The sequence below is a fragment of the Euprymna scolopes genome, chromosome 41 (assembly GCF_053919585.1).
Source record: "Euprymna scolopes isolate OS-2025 chromosome 41, ASM5391958v1, whole genome shotgun sequence".
Lineage (NCBI taxonomy): Eukaryota > Metazoa > Mollusca > Cephalopoda > Sepiida > Sepiolidae > Euprymna > Euprymna scolopes.
This window is the reverse complement of record NC_136522.1, coordinates 57,947,056-57,973,775: the sequence shown is the minus strand read 5'-3', so window position 1 is coordinate 57,973,775 and position 26,720 is coordinate 57,947,056.

Here is a 26,720-nt window from a genome sequence, read left to right as displayed (position 1 = left end):
ATAGCGTGCCCAGCGGAAATATACTACATATGAAAGATGCCGCTGTGGACTTTTCACATGTCTCGCTAAGTATCATTATTGGTTCAAGAGTTTCACGCAGGTCATCGAGGATCTCTGCTTGAATACCTGCGGTATTACCTGGAAGCTGAGTGACAACACGTCTCCCTATATTTTTAGTACTCTTCACCTATTCCGATAACATTCGCAAATGAATGTGCGTTATCACAACAACCGACATTGGTTCTTACTGGAATTTGAGTGGCAATAAGCCGGCCGCAGGTCTCAGTTCTCTTTGAACTTGTCTAGCGGAGGTCTGGTCAGTGCTCTCTCCTCGGTCTTTTCTTCCTTCTTGACCCTTCTCGACTATTTGTCATACCCCATGTTAAGTAATAATTTCGAAATAAAAACGTTCATATTTAAGCGTCCAAATTGTTCTTTTGTTTTTTGTTTTTTTTTTAAACCCCACTTTTCCAATATGAAATAATAACTTCGAAATAATAGCGTAAATATTTCAGTGTCCAGGTCATGCGCGCATGCGCAACCGGATGTCGTAAGCCGGAAAGTGGGTAACATAAATTACAAGGTCATTTGAGTTTTATAATTATATAGATTCACACACACACACACACACACACACACACACACACACACACACACACACACACACAAATATATATATATATATATATATATATATATATATATACTAGCAAAGTACCCGTCGTTGACTGAGTTCAAAAACAGCTTACAGAAAATGGACTGTGATTGATGAAAGTACGATAGGTTATGAAAAGGAGGAGGTGGTAAAGAGATAGGTTTTGATACTCAAAAATTTTACCCAAGTTGTTGTCAGGTAGGAAGCAGGCATACGGAACAGAGTTCCACAGGCGTGCAGTTCTAAGAAAGAAGCTTTTTTCATTGAATCCACGTTTTGATTTAGGTACAGATAAAGAGTGGGGGAAATTTTTCGCAGTGGATTCAGCTAGACGGGTGTTTTTCGTAAAAGATTGGCGAGGGGGGACCAGAGATTGGAGTTCAGGCGAGCACCTGCCATGGAAATAACGATAAAACAAGGATAGGCTCGCAACGTCTCTTCTGTGGGAGAGAGGTTGCAGGGTAGAGAAAAAAGCATCCCCCACTAAGCCACGAAGTCTAGTTTGTACTCTGTCAAGGCAGGATAGGCTGTTTTTAGCAGTTCCTGCCCAGATATGGCAGCAGTATTCCATCCTTGGACGTACTTGACTTTTATATAAATAGAGAATTGCATCAGTAGTGAGATATCTTCTGGAGCGGTAGAAACTTCCTCAAATTTCGTTTTATTTTCGGGTCGCTGAAATTATTTCAAGTAAAGAGCATTAAATCAATTTCAAAACAAAAAAAAACATGAACTGAACTTTTATTGACTATGGTAACATTTATTTCTTGTATATTTATTTTTTCGGGTAGCAGTTTGTTGACTTTTCTGCTAAACACTCTTACTAAATAATATCGACGAAATATCGAAAAACAAAGAAACAAAAACATTTATGAAAAATAAGGAAGCTTTACTTACTTTAGTAAAATGATCCAAAACAGCAAAATGGGATATATAAAAATTAAACACGCACTTACTTTAGTTTTTTAAAGAAAAGAATCGATATAAATATAAATAAGAAGAAAATGGCGTCCTTTTCAAGCAGAACAGCTTCGTTTCAGTTTTACAGTATTGTACGATGCAAAATTGGTCCGTCGGATTCAGGGTTGTAATATTGTAATGTAAAGAACACGCAGAAAGGATTGTAATCAACTGAATTCCTTCTAGTACACTGACAAAAAAAGCTTAAATCGATATATAAATAAAAATAAAAAGGTAATGTAAATGTTTTTAACCAGACACGTAATGACGTGAGCAGGATTTTGTCCTTCTTTTGACACGATAACAAGTAACGTTATTATTTTTTACTAATTATCTATTTTCGAAAGAGTGCTACGTGCAAGTGGAGAAGGAAAAAAACAGAGTTATGCAAAATTTGTGTCGGACATTGTCTAAAGTTCCGACTTTTTTTTGGGGGGGGGCTTTCACTTTAATAAGAACGTGAATTTATGAGGTGAATTTATTCGACACAATATGATTCAACTCAAAAAATTAATAAAAGCTAACGTGAATTAAGATTAAAGTCAAGGTGCTATTGTGGACCCTCAACCTTTTTAAAAACCTTGTTAAACTTTGTGACATATTTACATTCTATGGAGGTCAGGCGCGAATGAATACCCCATAATTTTATTGTACCATATTTCTTCAAACTGAAACATAATTATCAAAATATACTTACACAAATGTATATGAAAAGCCTTTGTTAAAGTTTGTGCCATATTTCCATGGAGTACAGGCGCGAACGCAGACCCCCAATTTTATTATATTATTCCTAATTAAGTTGAAACATACTTATCAAAGTATTCTTATGTACATCTATATCAAAAACCCTTGTAAATGTTTTTTTTTTCATTTCCATACTTTGTGGGCGAACGCAGCCCCCACAATTTTTATGAACCACCGTTCAGCCAGATCAAACATCCCATTTCTGATCCTCGATACATATTCTATCATTATATGTAATCAGTTTTTTTTTTAAATAGTCAACCATATAGGAATCTATTCGTTACCAGACTCGCACGCACATACGTTTAGCTTTATATTATAGATTTGTATATGTCATCCTCCTACATAACTGTATCACAGTTCATCAGTGCGACTAGACAAGCCACTACATCAAGCCCGGATCGAAACTTGACTGTCCAAAGAAAAGTCGGCGCTTCTAACCGTTACGCTATTCTGCTGTTGCTGCTGCTACCAGAGAGATAGAACGAAAATGGAGATGGGCTGCATAAGGATTATAAACTAGCATAGGCTTGATGTCTAGAGATTTGCAAGGCTGTAATTGTCTTTTACTTTAAAAATCATAGGAGTAGTAGTAGCAGTAGTAGAAAAAAGAAGTAGTAGAATGGATGCTGAAAGGAAAATGTAGTAAAATAAAAATATGTAGAAGCGCTATATAAGATTTAGGTGAAAATACGAAGCATATGAAGAAAAGTAAAGATGAAGGAGAAGAAGAAGATGATGAAGAAGAAGAAGAAGACAAGAAACAAGAAGATGAATAATTATATCCATATAAATGGAACAAAAAAGACGAAGAAGTAAGATAATTAATAGAAGAAGAGGAAGAAGAAAAAGAAGAAGAAAGAAAATAATACGAATAAGAGGAAGAATAATAAGACGACAGGGAGGAGAAGAAGAAAAAGAATAATAAGAAGATCAGTAAATTGATTCAAATAAAGGAACAAAAAAGACAGAGGCGAATATGATAATAAATAGAAAAAAGAAAGAAAAGAAGAAGAAAAAAAAAGAAAGAAAGTAAATAAGAATAAGAGAAAGAAGAATAATAAGAAAGAGAAAAGAAGAATAAGAAGAAGAAGGAGAAGAATAAGAAGAAGATCAATAAATAGATTCTAGTAAAGGAAAAGAGACGAAGACGATTAAGAATAAGAAAGAGAAAAGAAGAAGAAGAAGAGGAAGGAGAATAATAAGAAGAAGAAAGAAGGAAACAAGATTATCGATAAGTACACTCAGATAAAGGAGAAAAAATGACGAAGAAGATGTAAGATGATAATAATAATAATAATAATAATAATAATAATAATAATAATAATAATAGAAAGAAGAAGAAGAAAAAGAAGGAAAACAAAATCAAAAAGAAGACCTACAACACCAATATTGAAAGCAAATTTGGTTAAAAGCTTTTTTTTTTTTTTTTCGTCCTTCGGGCCAAAATAAAATCGGTGGCAGTAAAATGAAATATCCGCGTGCGTTAGACCCTCATCGGATCACTTACGTCCGCCATTTTTGTAAATGGCCACCATGTTGTTTGCGGCAATGCGTCGTGAGTGAACAAAGGCGGACGCCGTCGTTTCGCGGAAAAGAAAATGCTGTAATCAATCACATCGATTGAAAATAGTGGCACGTTTCCAATAAAAGGAATTGACACGTCAGAGGAAAACATCTGAGACAATGCTCTAACAAAAACAACTAAAAAACTTTTTTTTTTTAATGTCAGACAATAAATATAGAAATGTATGGATCTCTAATTTATACATGTACAGCTCTAAGTTTAGAGCACTGTATGAGATGATTACTCATCGGGTAAAACATCGTACTTTGCAAATCTCTATAGGGCACCCTGCTGTTTATCTTCGTTAAATCTCTCTCTTACTCACTCTCTCTTTCTCTCTCTCTCTCTCTCTCTCTCTCTCTATATATATATATATATATATATATATATATATATATATAGTAAGTTATAAAATGTATATGGCGATTAAGCTACACTGAATACTCCGCGTTTCATCCACTCTAGGATTCTTCAGGCTTATGCTAGATGAATCCTAGAGTGGATGAAACGCGGAATATTCAGTGTAGATTAATCGCCATATATATTTTATAACTTACTAACTAGCTCTACCTACGTATTTAGCACTTTTGAAGTAAATACTTAAATTTACGCATATATCTATACTTTCGTATATAAATTTATGAGAGTAAATTAAGTAGTTATATATATATATATATGTATATAATATATATATATACATATATATATATATATTTATATATATATATATATTTATATATATATATATATATATATATATATATATATATATATATATATATATATATATATATACTTCACTATAAAATTATCTAACCATCAACTGGTATGGAAACCTGTGATTATAAGTTTTACAAGCAGGAATACTCTATAACTACTATCCCACCTAAATAAGAATTGTTTGACATACAAGATAGAGCAAATAAACCAAATTTTAAAAATTCATAACTTGAAATGTTTGAATTTCAAATCAAAATATTTTCATTATTCTATGTAAGACAAAGAATACATTTGAAATATGAGAACTCCTTATTCTATAGGATTGCGATGTCTTCAAAGGAGAACATATTAGCAAATAGTTATAATGGTTTACACCTTATTTGCTAAAGTCAGTGAGACATGGAAAATCACAATTAAAAGTTGTTTAAGTATTTAAATGTCATAGAGTAAGGGAAGTTAATGAAAAGCATATAAAAGACGCACGTCCAAATTGCATGTTAAAATGCTCTCAAAGACATTCATTTCCGATTTTACCATGCAATTTGGATTTGACTTTTTATATGCTTTTTATTAACTTCCCTTACTCTATGACATTTAAATACTTCAACAACTTTTAATTATGATTTTCTATGTCTCTCTGACTTTAGCAAATAAGATGTAAACCATTATAACTGTTTGCTAATATTTTCTCCTTTGAAGAGATGTTAGACATCGAAATCCAATAGAATAAGGAGTCATAATATTTCAAATGTATTCTTTGTCTTACACAGAATAATAAAAATCTTTGGATTCGAAATTCAAACATTTCACGTCATGATTTTTTAAATTCAGTGAATGACTAAAATTTATTTACCTAATTACTCTGTCAATTTTCAGTCTACAGACTCAACTATAACATAAGAGGATTTAGGAAAATCGTTTTAATCGGTGTTTGGCTAGAAATGTTACTGTCAAGGGGTAAAAATTCAACAATTTCACCTTTAAAAACTCTACCAAATCCCTCAGCCAATTTTGGGTCTAAACACTTGAAATTTTAAATGTAGGTTCCTTGGACATGGATCAAAATTTTTAATTTGGTCTCAGCCCAAAACAATAACGGTTAAGGGGCCAAAATTAGGGTCAATTCTAAAAAAAAAAAAATTGATCGAATTTGGTCCAAACATCCGATATTTTACATAAATTGTATTCAGATATAGGGCAAGCTTTTAAATTAGATTCCGGCCGAAAATTTTCTTCCCAAGGGGTCAAAGTTCAAAAGATCTCACCTTTGCGGTCTTCAGCAAACTATCCAGCCTATTTTGGGTCTAAAAGTTGTACATTTTACATAAAATATAACCAGACGTGCAGCAAGCGTTTTAATTAGTTTCTGGGGGAAAAGTTAACTGAAAAGGGGTCAAAGTTGAACGAGTTGACCTTTGACAACTCTACCAAAATCCTCCGCCAATTTTGGGCCTAATCACTTGAAATTTTAGTTGTAGGTAACTTGGATATGGGAAATAATTTTTAATATATACATACATCTGCACATAAAGTTATGAACATAGGCGCAAACAAAACGGGCTTAACTGTCAGTATATATATATATATATATATATATACATATATATATATATATATATATATATATATATATATATATATATATATAAAATGACTTGTACAAATGGAAATTCTTTTAATTTTTTTGAAGTTTGACATTTGGATTTTACCGTCACTGGATTTTTTTATCTTCCATCAGACTATCCATTCGTGTGTAATCACCTTTTTTCTTTACCATATTCCCTCTGCTTATTTTTGTTTTGTTTTCAAGTAAGATCTTTGACTTATTTGTTGTTTCATCAAATACTTCTGCATGCAAAATCCAATCCCGCATTTTGCTAATTCCTACCCTTTGAAAGGACTATCCATTTATCTAGTGTTTCCGATTCAGATTAAATATGTTTTTAACTCATTTCAAAGTGTTTTTTAACATATTTTATTAACTGTTTGCTCATATATATATATATATATATATATATATATATATATATATATATATATATATATATATATATATATATATATATATATTTGTGTGTGTGTGTGTGTGTTTATGAAAATAGACAGAAAAATATTCCCTTCGCGTTTGTACTTGCACAAAGATTTGAAAAAGTTGTCAACAAAAACAAATACATAACAGGTAAATGTGTTCAAAGTTAAGAAAAGTTACTTTTCTACCAAACTGCATACTTTTAATATTTTTATTGGGTTTGTATTACTGTACACATAGATTCGAAAAAGTTGTCAAAAAACAAATGTATAATCAATTATAATATTATCAAAGGCAAGATATGTCACTTTTCTACCAAACTGGGTAATTTTTTACTGTTTTTATTTAATATAAAATGTTTATTCGGCTCGAAAAACGCAGCGTTTACCGCTATATTTGAAAATTTACACATGGCGGCAGATCTGTATTAAACCGGTTAAGCTTGGGAAAATGAGCTAAAACTAAAACACTATACAAAATACTGTTAAACAAACACCGAATACATGTCAGCCTATATCACAGTAACATATATTAAGTGAGTTCCTAACCGTATATTGTATAAAGTTTTAGTTTTAACTCATTCTCCTAAACTTTACGTGTTCAACAAGCTGCACCCACTTGCATGTTTTCGAACCGATTAAACATTTTACATTAAATAAAACCCTAAAATCTTATCCAGTTAGGCAGAAAATTAGCTTATCTTGTCTTTGATAGAATTTATTTTTTATATATTTATTTTTAGACACCTTTTTCTGTATCTGTGTTTAGTAATACAACCCTTTTTTATTTAATGTAAATTTTAGTCGGCTGGAAAAACTGTGTTCATCGGTGTATTTGCAAAATACAAACGGTGGCGGACACTGTTGATTACGTTAAGTTTGGGAAAATGAGTTAAAACTACAAACTATACAAAATAATGCAAGAAACTCACCGAATATGTACAGTTTTTTTTGTAATTTTTAAGTTATTTTCCAAAACTTAACGTATTCAACAGAGTCCGCGACCATTTGTCTTTTTTTAAAATACATCGATAAACCCTGGATATTTTCGAACCGATAAATATGTTACATAAATAAAAGCACTAAAAAATTACCCAGTTAGGTAAAAACGAAACTTACCTTATCTTTGCTTTCATGTATTTGTTTTTGGACAACTTCTTTCGATTATGTGTATAGTAATCCCCCTCACCCAATTATTAAAAACTCACATTTTTTAATACAAACAAAAACTCAATTAAACGTTTCAACATGTTGTAACGTACGGCTTAACCCACTGATTGTTGATCGAGCTCAAGCCATGATTGACGGAAACTCCCGAGGATCCGGATAAAATTCTGCAAGAGTACCATTTTTTTTTTTTTTCATTTTCGCCTTTTTTTTTCAACTTTTTGGCGTGGATGCATTTTCTCTTATTAGATTTTTTCATTTACACAAAACTGAACCACAGCAACGCAGGGCAGGGTACAACTAGTACATATACAGTATACATATATAGTACAGCTAGTATATATATATATATATATATATATATATATATATATATATATATATATAGGGTGACCCCAAAAAAACACAAGCTAAATGGAGGCCATCTAGAACCTATGCTGTAGAACGGAGAAAAAAAAAGCCAAAGACCCTAGTGTTTTGATGTGATGTTTTGAATATAATAAACTAGTTATAACCAAAGTTTCATTTCATGCAGACAAAACACTAAGAAACGAGGCCTAATTAGAGTTGGGGCCCGTTTTTTGGGGGTCATCCTCTGTGTGTGTGTGTGTGTGTGTATATATATATATATATATATATAAATAAATATGTTTATATCTATATATATAAATAGGTTTATGCATATATATATATAAATATGTTTATGTATATATATATATATATATATATATATATAAATCTTTATGTATATATACAAATATGCTTATGTATATATATATATATATATATATATATATATATATATATATATATATATATATATATATATATCGTTCATTTGAATAGACGCGTTTAATCTAATAATTTTTTTATTGGCTCCTTTTCTATGTTTCTCATTGTAGTTTTTACTTCAGGCGGGAACTGGCTGATGTAATAAGAATAACTTTGATTTGTCCAAGTACTTTTAAATACTTCTGGATTCATTCTCAGGGATTGATTAAACTGGTTGTATTTTTACGAATTTCTTTTTTTTTTATTACATTTTCACCCCAAACAAGGCACATTGCCACTTTGGTGTAGGGGGATACTATCAGGGGCAACAACTATAGGGGTACTTTGTAGGGATTTGGGCAGCAAGATGTTGGTTCACGTTGCACTTGAACTTCTGCATGTCAGTACAGTTGAGGAAGCAGGGAACTGGAATGGAATTCCAAAGTCTAGCGGTTCTGGGGAAGAAACTACTGGAGTAGAAAGATCTTTTACATCTAGGGATCTCTACTGTGTGGGGGTGGGATTTTGCAGCCTGTCGGGTGTGTCGTGATATTCACGTCGTGGGGGCACAAGTGCTTGTAGTTCATCAGAGCATTCACCATTAAAATACTTGTAGAACAGGCAGAGGGATGCAACTTTTCGTCGATGGGATAGAGGCTGAAGCTTAGATACCAGATAGGGCCTATCAGATTTGCGGCGCTCTTTTGAACCTTGTCTAGGAGCGAGAGACTAGTAGCCGATGCACCAGCCCAAATATGACAGCAATACTCCATACATGGGCGAATGGTGGCCTTATAGAGGTACAGGATACTTTCGGGTGTTAGTAGTTTTCTAGCACGGTAGAGAGATCCCACCTTCCTTGCATGTTCCAACATGTTTCCTGTGAACGTTAGGCCAAGGAGCTCGAAAGACGTACTCTCCGATAAAGAGTCGTTGGCCATTGCTTTAGGTGGTAGAAAAGGTTTCTTGTAATGATTGAATGAAACTAGTTTAGTCTTGGCGGCATTGAATATGACCATCCATTTTTGCCCCCATTCCACTACTGATTGGAGGTCAACCTCTAGTGTTTCTGCCATTTCTGTAGACATATGTTCATTTGTTTCCTGTCGTGCCTGTTATAGAGTGTGGTGTCATCAGCAGATATACCCATCTCAGACTCTTGTTCAACTCCCCCCTTACCTAACTGAAACTCGTTAAAAAAATATGATGACGAATTATATTGATGGATGCTTCCTTTCCGTTCGATAATAGATTATTAATTTTTTACGCATCAATGAGTATACTTTTTTGAAAATAAAAGCAATACTTCTGCTCTAAGTAACTTTATGTTACAGTTTTTTTTCCAAGGATCCGTCAACGCAACACAAACCAGATGTATGTATTTAAGTTGAATTAAAGAGTGTTTCACCGTTTTAAATTATATTGCGCAATTGAGGATTTTCTAGCAGAAAGTCGGCTGATGCAATGCTAAATTTGCGATGCCTTCAATTTAGTTGTATTTTCTAGGAATTTTGAAAGCATTGTTTCCAATTTATTTTTTAGTTTATTTTGTAAAAGATGTTTTAAATTAACGTTTGAGTTTGTTTTTGTTTTTTTCGATTTACATGGCAAGGTTTCCTTCTTATCTATTTGTCTGTCTGGTATCCAAAGTACTTGCGTTTTTATGCATTTTAATTACGGCACTTGTACATTTTAATCAAGACATTAAAAAAATGAAAACATGGAAGAAAGGTTATATTGTACGCATCCGATTTGGACTAAAGATCTCCGAAAAAGAAATTTCATTTAATTTGATCGAGAAGTTTTTTTTTGTTTATTTTTTTTACAGGGGAAAAACACGTTTTTATGAGAGCGCGTTGAAGTCAGCCATTGTGGAAGTTTTTAACTCGTCACGGGGAGATAACTCCATCTAAAGCGCCGACACTCTCTCCCCATCTTTATTACTAGCTTTTCTTCCTAAAAACCGAACCTTTTGCTCGATATCATGACAACTTATTTTGTCGTTATAAAAAAAAAACACTTGGTGAAATTGAGTGATTTTTTTTTCGGAGAACTTCATTCCATAACAGATACGAACAATATAACCTTTTTTCGATACTTTCTTTTTTTTAATATCTTGAATAAACTGTACAAGTACATTAATTACTTTATAATGTATATACTAATAAATATATCGCAGAATGTATCTTAAAATAATATTATTCGTTATTATTTATTTTATTATTGCATTTACTTACCTATATATATATATATATATATATATATATATATATATATATATATATGTTTTTGTTAGCGATACTCTTTGAACGAATTCAATTATTTATACGAAAGTGCATTTTTACCTAAATGCGAGTTGGGAATAATTTTCCCTTTGGTCAATTTGGTACCCCCTAATTGGGGAGCGGCATATTTTTTTTTTATAAAATTTTCCACTGACACGACTCATCAGAGTTGCTGAATCTAGCGAGATTCGAAATCAGGACACCATGATAAGAAGCCTAAACCTCTACCACAGGATTACCTCGCTCGACTACTGAATGTATCGCGTTTTTATGTAGATGTTTTTATTTGTTTTTGTTAGATACTCATTGAACGAATTCAATTATTTATACGAAAGTGCATTTTTACCTTTTATATATATATATATATATATATATATATATATATATATATATATATATATATATATATATATATATATGTATATATGTATGTATATTATATAGTCTGTTTATTATAGAAACATTATTAGTTACATATGCGCATACATATTTAAGTGGAATCCCACTTCAGGTATAACACTTCATCAGACCAAAAATATTTTTGCACCCTTTTTTATTTTTTTATTTATTTATTTTTTTAAATTTATTTATTTGTTTTTTTAATTTATTTATTTGTTTTATTTATTTATTTATTTATTTTTTTTTTTACTCATGTTCACCCCTCATAAAGCATATCGCCACTTGGTCCTAATGGGCTACTATTTGGGGCCATGTCCAGGAAATATTGAATATTTCTATATTTTCTAGCAGTAAGTCGGTTTATGGAATGCTTAATCTGCGATGTGTTCAATTTAGTTGTTTTTTTTTTCTGGGAATTTCGAAGGCATTTTTTCTAATATATTTTTTTAGTATATATTTTATATTATTTCTAGGGATTTAGACGACCTGTTTTTTTTTTTTATTTTTTAAGTTTCCAATATTTAATTTTAGTACATTTTGTAAAGGATATGTTAGACTAAATTTTGAGCTTTTTCGAGTTACACAAAAAGGCTCTTTTTATACTTATCTATTCGCCAGTCTTGTATCTAAAGTTCTTATGATGTATGCAGGAGGACGTCGAGAACATTCTGCAATAGTTGAAAATGATGGCATTTTAAAGCAAATACTATCTAACAATATCATCATCGCAAATCAAAAATATATAATTTACGAATTAACCGAGAACGAAATGATAATCTTAAATAGACGGACCGACAAAGCCTCTACGGGGGTTACTTAAGCGTATCAAAAAATACAAGTTGTTATTCGTGGCATATTTGAAGTGTGTTCGTGATAAACTAAATAATCTACGACGTTGTCTATAAATATCCGACAACCAAGCTTAAAAGAAATCAACTAAAACGAATCGGCGACGTAAATGTCTTTAAATGTCTTGCCAGCAAAATAATCAACGACATCGCTTCACAAAAAACAAACAAAAAAAAGCGAATGGATTTTGATGAACGCGCAAATATCAATTCATGAAAATCAACTCATAAATAAATTACCATATGCCGCTTTTCAGTTTTATTTCGTTTGCATTTTAACTTCAATTCTTTTCGTTTTATTTCTCGTGTTTTGTCGCATATTAATTGTTGAATTAAGTCATTTCATTAAATGTGTTTATACATTCTTTAGCTATAGGGTTTATTCACGTCCAAACACTAATTTTCCGTGATATGATCGCAGCGTTACTATAATTACTCTGGCTAGCATTGAACTTTACAGCATAATCACGTTGACACATCAGTTCTCGCGAGATCATCAAAGGTAAGCAATGTTGAGCTTTGTCAGTATCAGATGGGTTGCCGATTTGGGAATTTCAGGCGCTGTATGTAGAAGGACGTCGAGACCTCTCTGCAAGAGTTGGCAAAACCTAATATCATCATCTCCTCTAACTGGATATACATGCGACTAGGGACTGCTTGTAAACTTCATACTTCCATAGAACTTCCTCCTTTGGAGAAAGATTGTTAAATCCGCACAGGGTTAGTGCGGTTACCATTTCGATAGTATTGAACTGGTTAATATTCTGGAAATATGATTGTAAACATTTATTGAGATTAATATAATAACCATTCGTAAACTAAAATAAATGGCATAATAAAACTGTGCAATTATTGTTAATATGCCGTTTCCACAACAAACTATAACTTTATTGTCGTTGATCTGAACGTATGTGATGTTTCCCTGATGGTATTATTCAAATTCAATGTCACCAAATTCTTCTCGAGTATTTTCCCCTCTTTCAACTTTGACCTCTTGGCAGCAAAATCTTCGCTCAAAAACTGCTTTAAAATGTGTTACATAACTGAATACCCTTTATGTAAAATTTGAAATATGCAGACCCAAAATTGGCTGAATAGTTTGCTAGAGGCCGCAACGGTAATATCTGTCGAAATTAGACCACTTGGATACAACATTTCCGGACAAAAGCGGATAAAAAGCATGTCCGGTGTCTGAATACACTTTATTTAAAATTTCAAATGTTTAGACCAAAATATCTTGAATAATTCGGTAGAGACTGCAAAGGGCATTTGTTTTTAAAGTTTGGCCCAAATTTTGACCACTTTACGTTTATTGTTTAGGGCTCAAATGAAATTAAAAATTTTGATCCATGTCCAAGTTACCTGCATCTAAAGATTCGAAGTGTTTCAACACAAAATTGGTGGAGGAGTTAAGTAGAGTTGTCAAATCTTTGAACTCTGACCTCTTGACAGTCAAATGTTAGATCGAAAACGAATTAAAAACGTTTCCCCTAATCTTAATACCCCTTATGTCAAATCTAGAGTCTTTAGACTGAAAATTGACTGAGTAGTTTTGTAGAGAAATATACACACACGGACACACACAGAACATTTCACAGTTGTAGATATATGGATTGGTACGATCGTGACGTCACAAATGTGATCTCAAATGTTATGCATGCCTCTGACGTGATCTAGAATTGTTTTCATTTCGTGTTCCACGTCTCCCTGCTGATCGTCTTCTTTCTCCTTTTTATAGTCCTTTCTTTACGGGTGGCGGCATTTCGTCTGTATTTCCATATAATGGTCCGCGTTATGTTACAGCAGCTTATGTCAAATCAGTGTGAATACTCCTATAGTGTTATTAATCTTCGTGTTGTCATTAATGTAAAGGTCAGAGAATTTCTACTTCTAAATAGTTATCGATATACTGCCTGAGAGTACTTTCCTTAAGTTTATAGGCTTAACATTCAGAAACAACATTAGTTAGAACAATGAGATGATTTTCAATGCGGCTTCAATGGAGGCCGGCTCTCTACAATGTGTTAGAAACTTATCCTCCCCCCGAGAGTATCATGTATCTCTTCAAAGCAACTATTCCCCCATGCATGGGATATTCTTGTCACAACTGGGCTGCTGCATCTGACAGTAAAATGTTGCTCTTTTATAGGGTCCGAAAAAGAGTCGTAAACTTAATAGGTCTTGTACTGTCAGCCAAACTATAACGTCTGCTCCTGTCGCTGAAATGTGCCATTCTTGTACCTATTTCACATGTCCTTTATGGTAAGTTCTTAGATGTACACAAACACAATATATCTAGTTTAGCAACTTACAGAAGTAACTTTTCACGTGTTTACATTTTATTTATTTGTTTTCTTTACAAGGGAATCACCACTTACCAAGGCTCAGAGGCCACTCGAGGATAAAGGTCCAAGTGTATACAGTGGTTTAAAGGACATATCATAGTAATCGTTAGAAGTTTAGATTTGGTAAAATCCGATTATTTAAGGCGAGTGGCTACTCGAGAACTTGTTCACATTGGACGTGAAGACGGCCATATTGTAGTCAGCTGGAAAGCAGGTAAAAGGAATTGAGTTCCACAGGTGTGCAGAAGCTTTGTTACTGGAATCTACGTTTAGGTTTAGGCACAGATAAAGAGTGTGAGAAATTATTGATAGTGTTTTCGGGCAAACGAGTGTTTCTCGTGAATGTTTGGCGAGGAGTGGGACATAGATTGGAGCTCAGACGGTATCTTGTTACTGTGCTTGTAAGTTTTGAGTATGTAAACTTTCTGTATAAATGAACTACTTTTACAGCTTGTTGTCTCATAAACCTTATAAGTCCTGCGGCGGTGGAGGTTTGATTACAACATATAACTTGCTACACTCCTTCAACCATCTTGTATGAAAGTTTTAAAGATATGAGAATACCCAGAATAAGTAGACAGGTTCTATTTAAAAATAACATCCACTTGGATTGATAAAGACCATTCTAAAATGTGAAAATATCGATATTGAATAGATTAAAAATATTATTGTCAAAAACTTTGTAAACAAGCTCGAAAATGTATGGTCCCCCGACTGATGCCTTGGATTTTAGAAGAAAAATAAAAGGGTGGACCAGAAGGTTTGTTTTTCATCCATAAAACACTCTGAGGCTCAATACCCAGAATTGTCCCAGGGTCAAATATTACGTTTCCAAATGTATATACATCGTCTTGCTTTTGGGTAATTTACAGTAAAATCTAATGGTCGGAAAAGATTCTGTGTCCTGAAAAGTGCTATCAAAATTTCGAGAATGTTACATTTCCTCCTTTGGATCGTTGTAATTTCATGCAAAATTTCAGAAAAATGTAATAAGTAGTTATTGAGAATTTTGGGAACGAACGAACGAATAGACGGACGGACGAGCGGACGAGGGTGACTTCTTATTTCTAAACCCAGGTCGGTGGACAACTATATTTTTGAAAGAAAAGAATGATTCACGACCCGATTTATATACAGGAACTGTATTTTATTCAATATTCTTTTAAATGAATAAATACTTAAGTTGGATGTTTTTCCATAAAAATCAAATGCATATTATTATTTCTTTGAATATTAGAAAATAATTTGCATTCATTTGGATTGTAGAAGATTTAGAAAATAAATTAGAAATAAACTTCTATATAGAAGTTATTTAAATGAAAATTTGTAGTATAAAAATGGAGATGATACCGAATTTGTTTAGAAAATATTGCTGTTTATTATGCGGTTTTTAACTAGAATACACTTGCGTACCTCAATTATGAATTTCGAGAGAAAAAAATTAAATACCCGGAAAATTTAAAACAAATGATCATTAATTACTAAATATGTTAACAAGATATAAGTCGGTTTATAATTTTACATTGATGTGGTTCGGCCACAAATGTCTTCCATATTTAATGGATAGTTTGATTTGGATAAAACCTCGCGCCAGCGTCCATCCTCGAATTTACAAAAGAAAAAAAAAACACAGAAGTTCGCATAAAATCTGAAGACTGGACAATGAAGTAGACTGATGAGGAAAAAAACACGTTTAATATATTTTTACGTGAAAAAGATTTCTTTGCAAATCCAAAATTTGTATTGAAATAAACATTAGGTTTATTTACTATTAAAAATCACATTTTGTTCGCTTTCTTAGCCTTTTAAAATTCTTAACTTCCACATTGAAAATAACATGACTTAAAAACGGCCGCCATGGCTTCCTCGGATTAACATATTAAACAGAAGTTCCCATTATATCTGAAACCCATGGTCGTCAAAACAACACCAAGACTGGACGAAGAAGAACAAGAAGAAGAAGAAGAAGCGGAAGAAAAGGAAGAAGAAGAAAAAGAAGAAGAAGAAAAAAAAACTTTATCATATTTTTACCTGAAGAATGGTTTCTTTTCAAACCGAGAAATGTATATTTAAATAAACAATGCGTTTAAATATTTTTTTTAAATCGCATTTTCACATTTTTAACTTTGAAATGCTTTCTACGAAGCAAATCAGATGACTTAAAAATGGCCACGAGCGTCTCTCCTCGGATTTACATATTAAACAGAAATTCTCATTAGATCTGAGACTCGTGGTCGTCAAACAACACCAAGATGGGACGAATAAGAAAAAGAAGAAGAAGAAGAAAACGAAGAAGTAGTAGATGAAGAAGAAGTAGATGATGAAGAAGAAGAAGATGGAAAAAAGCTTTGATATATTTCTCCATGAAAATGGTATCTTTCCAATCCGAAAATGTATACTTAAATAAACATTACGTTTAGTTAATAAATAAAAACCCCATTTTGTTGGTTTTTTAACATTTTCAAATTTTTATTTGGATTTATAATTCAACTAGTGGGGGTACCCGGCGTTGCCCGAGTGTTTGTTTCCGGGACGGGGGGAAGTTTTAAAAAATGTTATGGTAGGTAAGTAGGAAGGATCAAACCCGGAGTCATGAGTAAGAGTAGGAAAATAAAGTGTGAAAAAAAACAAAAAAAACATCTGCAACGTTAACAGTTCGGCCACCAAGAAAAGTCCATTCCAGTTGTTTAGGAAAAAAAAAAAAACGACTACGGTAGGTCGGTGCGAACGTGAAAATATAATGTGAATTGTCCAGCACGCTAACCACTACGCCACAGAGCACTGCAGCTTAGTTTAGTGATTTTAAATAACTTCACATGAAAGAACTACGAAGCCAAACCGGTGTTCTCTTCTCAACTGTTCCTTGTGAACGATCCCCAGACGGTGTTAAGTGGTGGCAGGGGGAGGAGGAATTTATTAGAGAGAAAATATTTTACCACTTCCATTGATCTTAACCGATTTTGGCCGTGACTTCTCAGCAGAAAAAAGTATAGAAATCTAAGATTATCGAGGAATTTGAGAAATAATAAGCCTATAACACACCTCAGATATTGTTCTGCCGTTTGTGCATATTATATTTGCATGAAATATCTTGATTTTTAATCCTATTAATGTCAAAATCAGACAGGAAAAATGAATTCATTTTATATATATATATATATATATATATATATATATATATATATAGAAGAAGAAGAAGAAGAATAGAAGAAGAATAGAAGAAGAAGATAGAAGAAGATAGAAGAATAGAAGAAGAAGATAGAAGAAGAATAGAAGAAAAGATAGAAGAGAAGATAGAAGAAAAGAAGGGAAGATAACATGACATATTCGTGCGTGGCTTTTTGACTTGGAACAAAATGTATTATCTGTTCTTGTACTGCACTTCACCGTTTCTGTTCCCGCTCAGTAGAGGAGAGACCCTTCAGAGCTGATAGATTTGTTTGCATCCCTAGTAGGAAATCAAATTAACCCAAAAAGGGCACTCTCGATTTTCAACTAAATGAGAACGCTATCAAGAGAATCACCAGAGAAGATCTACAGGCGGTATCTGAAAACGTTGTTAAACGTGTCCAGAAATGCATAGATATCAACATTGGCGTACTTCTAGCACCGTTTATAAAAACACAGGTAATTTGAACAATAAAATAATGTTCCTCCTCTCTATTATATTTTTGACTGGGCTACTTTTATGTGGTCCAACTTGTACATAACGGCTTGACTTGAAATTAAATATAAAAAAGTCAAGTGTCATGAGTTAAATGTGCTCTGAAACAAACATTCACTTCGAACTATTTATCAAAGAACAAACTGTGAATTCCATATGACTGGCCCTACTGCTTGTGCGAAATAATGTCTTAGATTTCAGTTTTAAATGAAAAAGTCAATAATCACGGTGCAATTGTGCTTTAAACAGAAAACTTCACTTCGAACAGGCCACTATCACATCAAATAATCTACCGTTGATTTTGTATGTCACGCCTGTCTGCTTGTCCAGTTATAAACTTTTTCAAATGCACTTGGGATGTTAAACTGTGTAAGATTTTCTTTGGGGAAAATCACCTGTTCCTTTTTTCATCTGATTTCCTCGATTACCTATTATTGAGACTTATTTTATACATTCCTATACAAAGCCTTCCTGAAAACACTGACAGATTCATTAAGTACGTTTGTGTGAAATTTCATAAGACTCGGTCAAGCTATTTCTGTGCCGATAAAGACGTAATTCACGCACACAATGTTGCATTTAAGAGATAGATTGATAGATAGATAGATAGATTAATTCATTTAAGAGATAGATAGATAGATAGATAGATAGATAGATAGATAGATAGATAGAGCGATCGATAGATACTAGAACGCGGTCCAGCGTTGGTCCTGAGGGAAAATATTTGATTCTAATAACAATCGCTTGGAAATCATATTCTAATTTATGCAAATTTGGTACTCATGCACTTATTGATCCGTGCTGAAATAATAACGTTATTATTTAAAAATCCATTCTTAACATGGGGAGGGGAGGGTGTTTTGTTACTATTCTGTACTTTAACCTTACAATTGAATTTTAAAAAAAACATATCGTAAAACTTTAATTAAACTTGGAAATATGATTTAAAAAATAGCGCGGATCAGTAAGTGCATTAGCACCCAAATTTTATATTTATTTTATAGAATAAACCATATATGGCGAATTATATTATAGCTAATATATAGTAGTAGCTGCGTGACATGGCTGGATCGTAAAATACTATTGAACATAGTTTAGTCGTGCAAATTCCGTATTTAGTTTTATGGATTCAACTTCTCTATTGATTATTATCATATTGTAGCCAATATATAGCCGTGAGTTCAAAAGTTTTAACAAAATATAACGTGGGGGCTATCATATAGAATCGAAACCAAACCATATTTATTTGACAATATTTGATACCAGCTAAACTAAGACTAAATAGACTTCGTGGCCTCGTGATAGGGTTCAATATAGACTTCGTGGTCTCTTCGTTGCAACCTCTTTCTCACTGAAGAGATGTTGCGAGATTGTCTCTGCTTTATCGTTATTTTCATGGAAAGCGTTCGACTGATCTCCAATCTATGGCACTCCTCGCCAAACTTTCACAAGAAACACTCGTCCAACTGAAAACACCATCAATAATCCCCCCACTCTTTATCTGTGCCTAAACCTAAACCTAGATTCAATGATCAAAGCTTTTTTTTCTTAGAGCTGCACGCCTGTGGAATTGTCTTCCGTTTTCCTGCTTTCCAGCTGTCTATAACATGGTTGTCTTCAAGTCCAACGTAAACAAATTTCTGATGAGCCGGTACACTTAAGTAAACACATTTACCGGACTTCCATTACTATCGATTACTATATTGTCCTTTTGACTACTGTACACTCTTTAACCCTTATCCTTGAGTGGCCTCTCGGCCTTGATAAGCGGTGACGCCGATGTAAAAAAAGATGCCAAAATTTAAAAATGGTGTTGTGAAGCGTATAAAAGTATAATCTCACATACTTCGAAGTTTTGGTTGGTTGTTGTTTTTTTTTACGGCATAGCAACCCTTTTCAGGTTATTTAATGCCGAACCCAATGATTTTGAAGAACATTTTTTTTTAATAGAGTATATTTGCTTTTGTAAAGTCGGATTCTATTTAACCCATAGTTGGGACCCTAACAGGTACTACGAGTCCGGGTCAGAGAAGACCTGGGAACAATGACAATTAAAGGGTGGCTACACACTACCCAAAGCCTGCAAGATGAGGCTTCACCATCGGATATAGTTTAAGGTCATATCTAGGACCGTTTCGAAGTTTGGGGATTCACGTTTGCCAAGTTTTGATATTTTACTTTTGAATTCTTATCAGATATTTCTACAAGCTGTAACCAGCTCGCACTTGTTTCACGCGTCTAATTCTATTATATATGGGTTTTTACGTATGTATTCTGAATTGATTATAAAGAAATAAAATAAAAAAATAATTTTCTAGAGAAAGAATGTTATATAAATTCCAATTAAGTAGAAAACAAATTTAATAACAATTTTCTTCTTTTCTAATTTAATTTTATAGGCAAACATATTATTAAATTAGAAAAGAAAATAACTTTCCTTTCGAGGAGTAAAATTTGAAAAATTTAAACATACACCTTAAATAAAGATAATATAAGAAATTATAATTTAAATACATACACATCAAGCAAATGATATCATAACTAGTGAGGGTGCAATCACAACTTGTAGAATTAATTTTACTTCAGCTATCAACTAAACTTCCGAAGAATACAAACAAAACAAAACAATAAAAAATAACAAATAAACAACAACATAAAGTTTCGCATTTAAGGTTAATGACCTACTAAGAATGATCTAATTGGAAAAAAATTATGAATATTAATATAAATTAAAATAGGACTCGATGAATAAAAATAGAGATGGATAAAAAAAACTTTAAATACATCGAAAATAAAAAATATAAAGATGGCAATACACTAATACGAAAAAAATAACATGAGTAAAAATATATTCAGTACGAATTTTGATCTGGACGAAGAAGGAGCAGAAGAAGAAGAAGAAGAAGAAGAAGAAGAAGCGCCTTATTTTTACTTATTTATAAACAGGCGAAACAGCCAGACTATGTAGGAAAGAAAATGATAGCAATAAGATAGGATTTATAAAAAAAACACGCCTATATATATATATATATATATATATATATATATATATATATATATATATATATATATATATATTATTTATTCCAGAGAGTAAACAGTTACATATCGTCGCTACAAAAAGTTTACGCGACTTCCGATGACAACTATTTATATATACACATGTATCATTGCCAAAAAAAGAAATAAGGAGGGAGCGTGTCCGGAATAGGAGTAATGTAAGTTGTCGAAAAAGTGGTTCATACTTTTTAAAGGTAAACCTTTGATGAGTACGTGACTAAATATCTAGCAATCACATAATTTTGCAGACTTGTAAGTCTCAATAGAAAACAATATTTTAATGGATAACTTTTGTAAAAGTAATAAATAATTTGCTGAGAAAACTAGATATATTGAACTTGGAGAATAATTATATGACACTATGTAAACACCTATACATATCTATCTCTCTCTCTCTCTCTCTCTCTCTCTCTATATATATATATATATATATATATATATATATATATATATATATATTACTCTCCTTAATATATAATCTAAAAATTGTTGAAACAGGTAAAAAGCAGACAGGTTTCCTTGTGTTCGTTTGCGGTTTATTGTGCCGTAATATAAAACGAATCTATGTGTGAATATGCATATATTTTTATATATATATATATATATATATATATATATATATATATATATATATATATATATATGCATATATATGCATATATATATACGTATTTTACATAAACATATATATATATATAACTTACATTATATAGGCTTACAAATATATAAACATTTACACATAACAAACTTTATTTATATCTACATATATATACATGTATCATTGTAGATATGTCTGTGTTGATGTGTGTGTTTAAAGAGGGTGATAGAAAGCGCATCTATATTTAATGAGGCCTCATGGAAATACGTAAATGTATGTACACTTGTTTTCTCAATACGTAACTTAATAAGCAAAAAAGTTCCGCCATTTACGATGATTGACGAGATTATAATTGAAGGTTTCTGGAAAGCGACATTTTACAAAAAGAAAACATATACCATTCAACAAGCAACAGCGACAAAGATAACAGTACGTATCGTCTTAGTAATCGTCCATTCAGTTTACGCGATTTCCAATGGCAATGCTTTTTGGTACTTCGATCTAATCGACCAACGAAAATGGCGTTTCACACATGTTTTCTTGTTCGCATGTGTTGAACGCTTTTACGTAGTTGACTTGCAAACATATCCTTTGGCCGGTTGTTGTGAACTTCCTTCAGGAGTGAAATAAGACTTTTATAAGTGAGATGCTCCTTACTGGGGCGGGCAAGCGTATGTATCGAAACACCGGGAGTTAGGAAGGTTTCACCTTCCATTATAACAGAATCCGTTATTTGCTCTAACCCTCATCTCTTTAGCAGAAAAATGTATAGGAATTATTTGTTGCCATGGCAGTTCAGCGCCTAATTTTTACTTATTTATGAACAGGCGAAACGGGCAGACTATATAGGAAAGAAAATGATATCAATAAGGTAGGATTTATAAAAACAAACACGTCAGTATATATATATATATATATATATATATATATATTATTATTATTATTATTATTATTATTATTATTATTATTATTATTTATTCGAGAGTAAACAGTTACATATGATTGCTACAAACAGTCATCTGTTTCAGTCAATGAGACTTCGTCAGGCGACCCTGAAAATATCGACGCGACAAAAACAAAAGCGCCTTACGAAGTCTCATTGACTTAAAACAGTTGCAGTTTGTAGCGAACATATATAACTGTTTACCCTCGAATAAATAATTCAAATAATGTTGCTTTTATTATTTAGCATTATCGAACAACTTCGTTGTTTTTATTAGTCCCGACATTTGAACATCTGAAACCGATATATATATATATATATATATATATATATATATATGTGTGTGTGTGTGTGTGTTTGTATACATATTTATATATGTGTTATATCATGAACCTTTTTTCTAGAATTCAAATACACAATGACACATTTGGTGTAAGCAACAGTCCGTTTTTATCCCTTGCTGTTTCTTTGCTATGGTGGATAGAGAGAGGAGTGGGAGAGAGACAGAGAGGAGTATATCGTTGCGCCCGCTTGGTTGACAAGCAAATCTCAATCTGCCAATCTTTTTTGTGTCACTTTTTCGGTCAACTTTTTAAAACATCAATATTAACTGATACATTCTTTCTGAAATAATAACAAATTTTGTTTACATCCGTGGAAAATATTAAAACAATTTTTATTTAGCTGTCATATTCCCCATATTCCATCCGCAGACGCGAGCCACATTTTTATCCATATAAATACATATATGTATATACACATATACACATAAATATATACAAGCATGTCAACCCGGCTTAGACCGAGCCCTTTGTGTAAGATACACACACACACACACACACACACACACACATATATATATATATATATATATATATATATATATATATAATAAAAAACGCATCACGTGCTCTTGCTTGAAATTTATAATTTCAATATATTTTGAAGTCTAACTCCATCCTCAGTATTTTATACACCTTTGTTCTTTCTTTCTTTTTCTTCTTCTTTCTTGCCATGGTGTAAAGTTGGGGAAAGAAAAGTCAATATATTAAGATCGTATCGTTGTCTCTAAGCTGATCTATTTTGAAATGCTGGGACCAGTGCATTGGCTACGCGAAATTAACGTCAGGTGTGTGAGTTCCGTTATAGAAACGTTGATTTAATTTAAATAAAATAAAATACGCGTAAGTTGCGTTTGAAAACCAAATCAATATAAATATATTGAAATCAAAAATTTCCAGCAAGAAATATTTTGGTTTATTTTCGTAATGTTGAGTGGGTGTTTGTGTGTTTGTGTGTGTGTAATAAAAATGTACTGTTTATAGAAAGCATTTTTGATATTGAAATAGAAAATTCAAAAGACAAAAGAAGTGCGTAATCTCTTCTCATAAATAAACTTATCGATTCATTTAAATCAATTTCGATATTTCGATTCATCACATAAATACTCACTTCGCACGTTTTACTCACACGCGCTCTCCCGGCGCCTTACACTCTACGGGGCATGTAAACTTTGTACGTCACTAAAATCTGAGAACGTGCGAAGCATTCATATCATCTTGACACATAAACTAGATTTTCCTGAAGCAGGTTATGATCTGATGTCTCCGTTAAGTCACAAAAGAAAAGAATACCCCGAGTAGGGGCAGCTGCGCGTGTAATTGTGTGGCTTGAGTTGCGCAATCACCAACCACACCTCTCCTGAATCAGCACTGTTTCAGTCGAGAGGCAAGAAGACCAGAATGACTGAAAACAATGACGAGACAAACGTAGAGCACAAATAGCACCCGGAACTCGCAACCCTAACCCTAACCCTAACCCGAAAGTCCCAAATAGTAACCAATCTGATACTAACCAGACACTTATCGTCGCTTATATTCGGTGATCTGACGGGAAACCATGTGTCAAACCTGATCATGCCGTATAATAATCGAAATATCAAATTTTATTTTAATAAATAAATGTTTATTTATTAAAATAGATTATATGTATATAATTATCAAGGTGATTCATCCGTTCGGGAATCATAAGTGCCGGACGATACGATTAGCCTGTCGATGGATTCGAATCCGCCAGGGAGCCATCTTTACCTCCATTAGCATGGTTAAAACCTCTACGGCCAACATTAAAGTTCTCAACAACAAAAAAAGTGTTCTTTAAGGGGCTGATATTATTATTACTATAATAATTTTAAAACACGCACAGACTCAAGTTTTTTCCGCCTTTCGGGAGACATAAGTGCAAAGTAACACGATTACTGCCGGTCGGGAGATTCGAACCCTGCAACAAAGTTGTATATATATATATATATATATATATATATATATATATATATATATATATATACATGTGTGTGTATATATATGTATATATATATGCATGTATGTATATATATGCATGTATGTACATGTATATATATATATATATATATATATATATATATATATATATATATATACATACATACAGGGTGTCCACAAAGTCTGGCTACATTGCATCCTGTAGATTATGTAGCCAGACTTTGCGGGCACTCTGTATATATATATATATATATATATATATATATATATATATATATATATATATATATATATATGTTTGTGTGTGTGTGTGTTCGTTCGTGTGTTAACTATTTTGTCCATTTTCGTAAAGTATTATTTTGAATTTAACCAAGATGCGTGATCTTAGAGACGGACAGATCCTTTAACAGACATGCGTGGATGCATTTTCTATAAGAATAGAACATAGGTCGCAGATGAAAAATGGTTCGCTTTCAATCTTTCGCGGTGAATGCCTATAATTGCAAAAGCAAACGTGTCATATGAATCTCGCCTCATTGGCCATTTAAAATCACTGCCCCCAGGCGATAATAATATGCAATAAATAATGCGAAGGGAGCTAACCCTGTAATTTCAACTTCTGTGCACTGTACTTTATTCCTACATTCGTTGTTTCATTGTTATGTTTTTTGTCGCCTAGTGTGATTCATTACATTTGTTTATCATGTATTGATGTGTATCATGGGAGGTAATTTACGAGTAAAACTTGAATCAAACGATTCGAGGCACATATTGAAAAGAGAGAGCGCAGAAAAATAACGAAAATTAGGTTTTCTTCGGTTTATTTTAGCAAACATTGCATAGTTTCATTTTTATAATTTTAATTCAACGTTTGGCATGATAGACTTTAAATTCCGCGTTGATATCAGAACTTAATGATACGCTTTTATGCTGTAACAGCTTCTACATTATTCATATGAAAACTGAAACAATTGTCTATGTATTTAAACGGTAAGAATACCAGTTCCATGACTAGAAAAATTAATTGTCGAAACAGAACAGGTGTCATCTTTAAAAACGTAAATTTCTTTCCCCTACAAGTATAAACAGAATTCCATTTGATATCTTTCTGGACTTTTCAAAATTTGAATAGTAGAAGCAAAACGCTTATATTCTCTATAAGAGTATTAGAGTATTACAGGAATAGAGTATTAGAGGATTAGAGTATTAGAGGATTAGAGTATTAGAGTACTAGAGGATTAGAGTATTAGAGTATTAGAGAATTAGAATATTAGAGTATAAGAGTATTAGAGTATTAGAATATTAGAGTATTAGAATATTAGAGTATTAGAGTACTAGAGGATTAGAGTATTAGAGGATTAGAATATTAGAGCATTAGAATAATAGAGTATTAGAATATTAGAGTATTAGAATATTAGAGTATTAGAGTACTAGAGGATTAGAATATTAGAGTATTAGAATATAAGAGCATTAGAATATTAGAGTATTAGAATATTAGAGTAATAGAATATTAGAGTATTAGAGTATTAGAATATTAGAGTATTAGAATATTAGAGTATTAGAATATTAGAGTATTAGAATATTAGAGTATTAGAGTATTAGAGCATTAGAATATTAGAGTATTAGAATATTAGAGTAATAGAATATTAGAGTATTAGAGTATTTG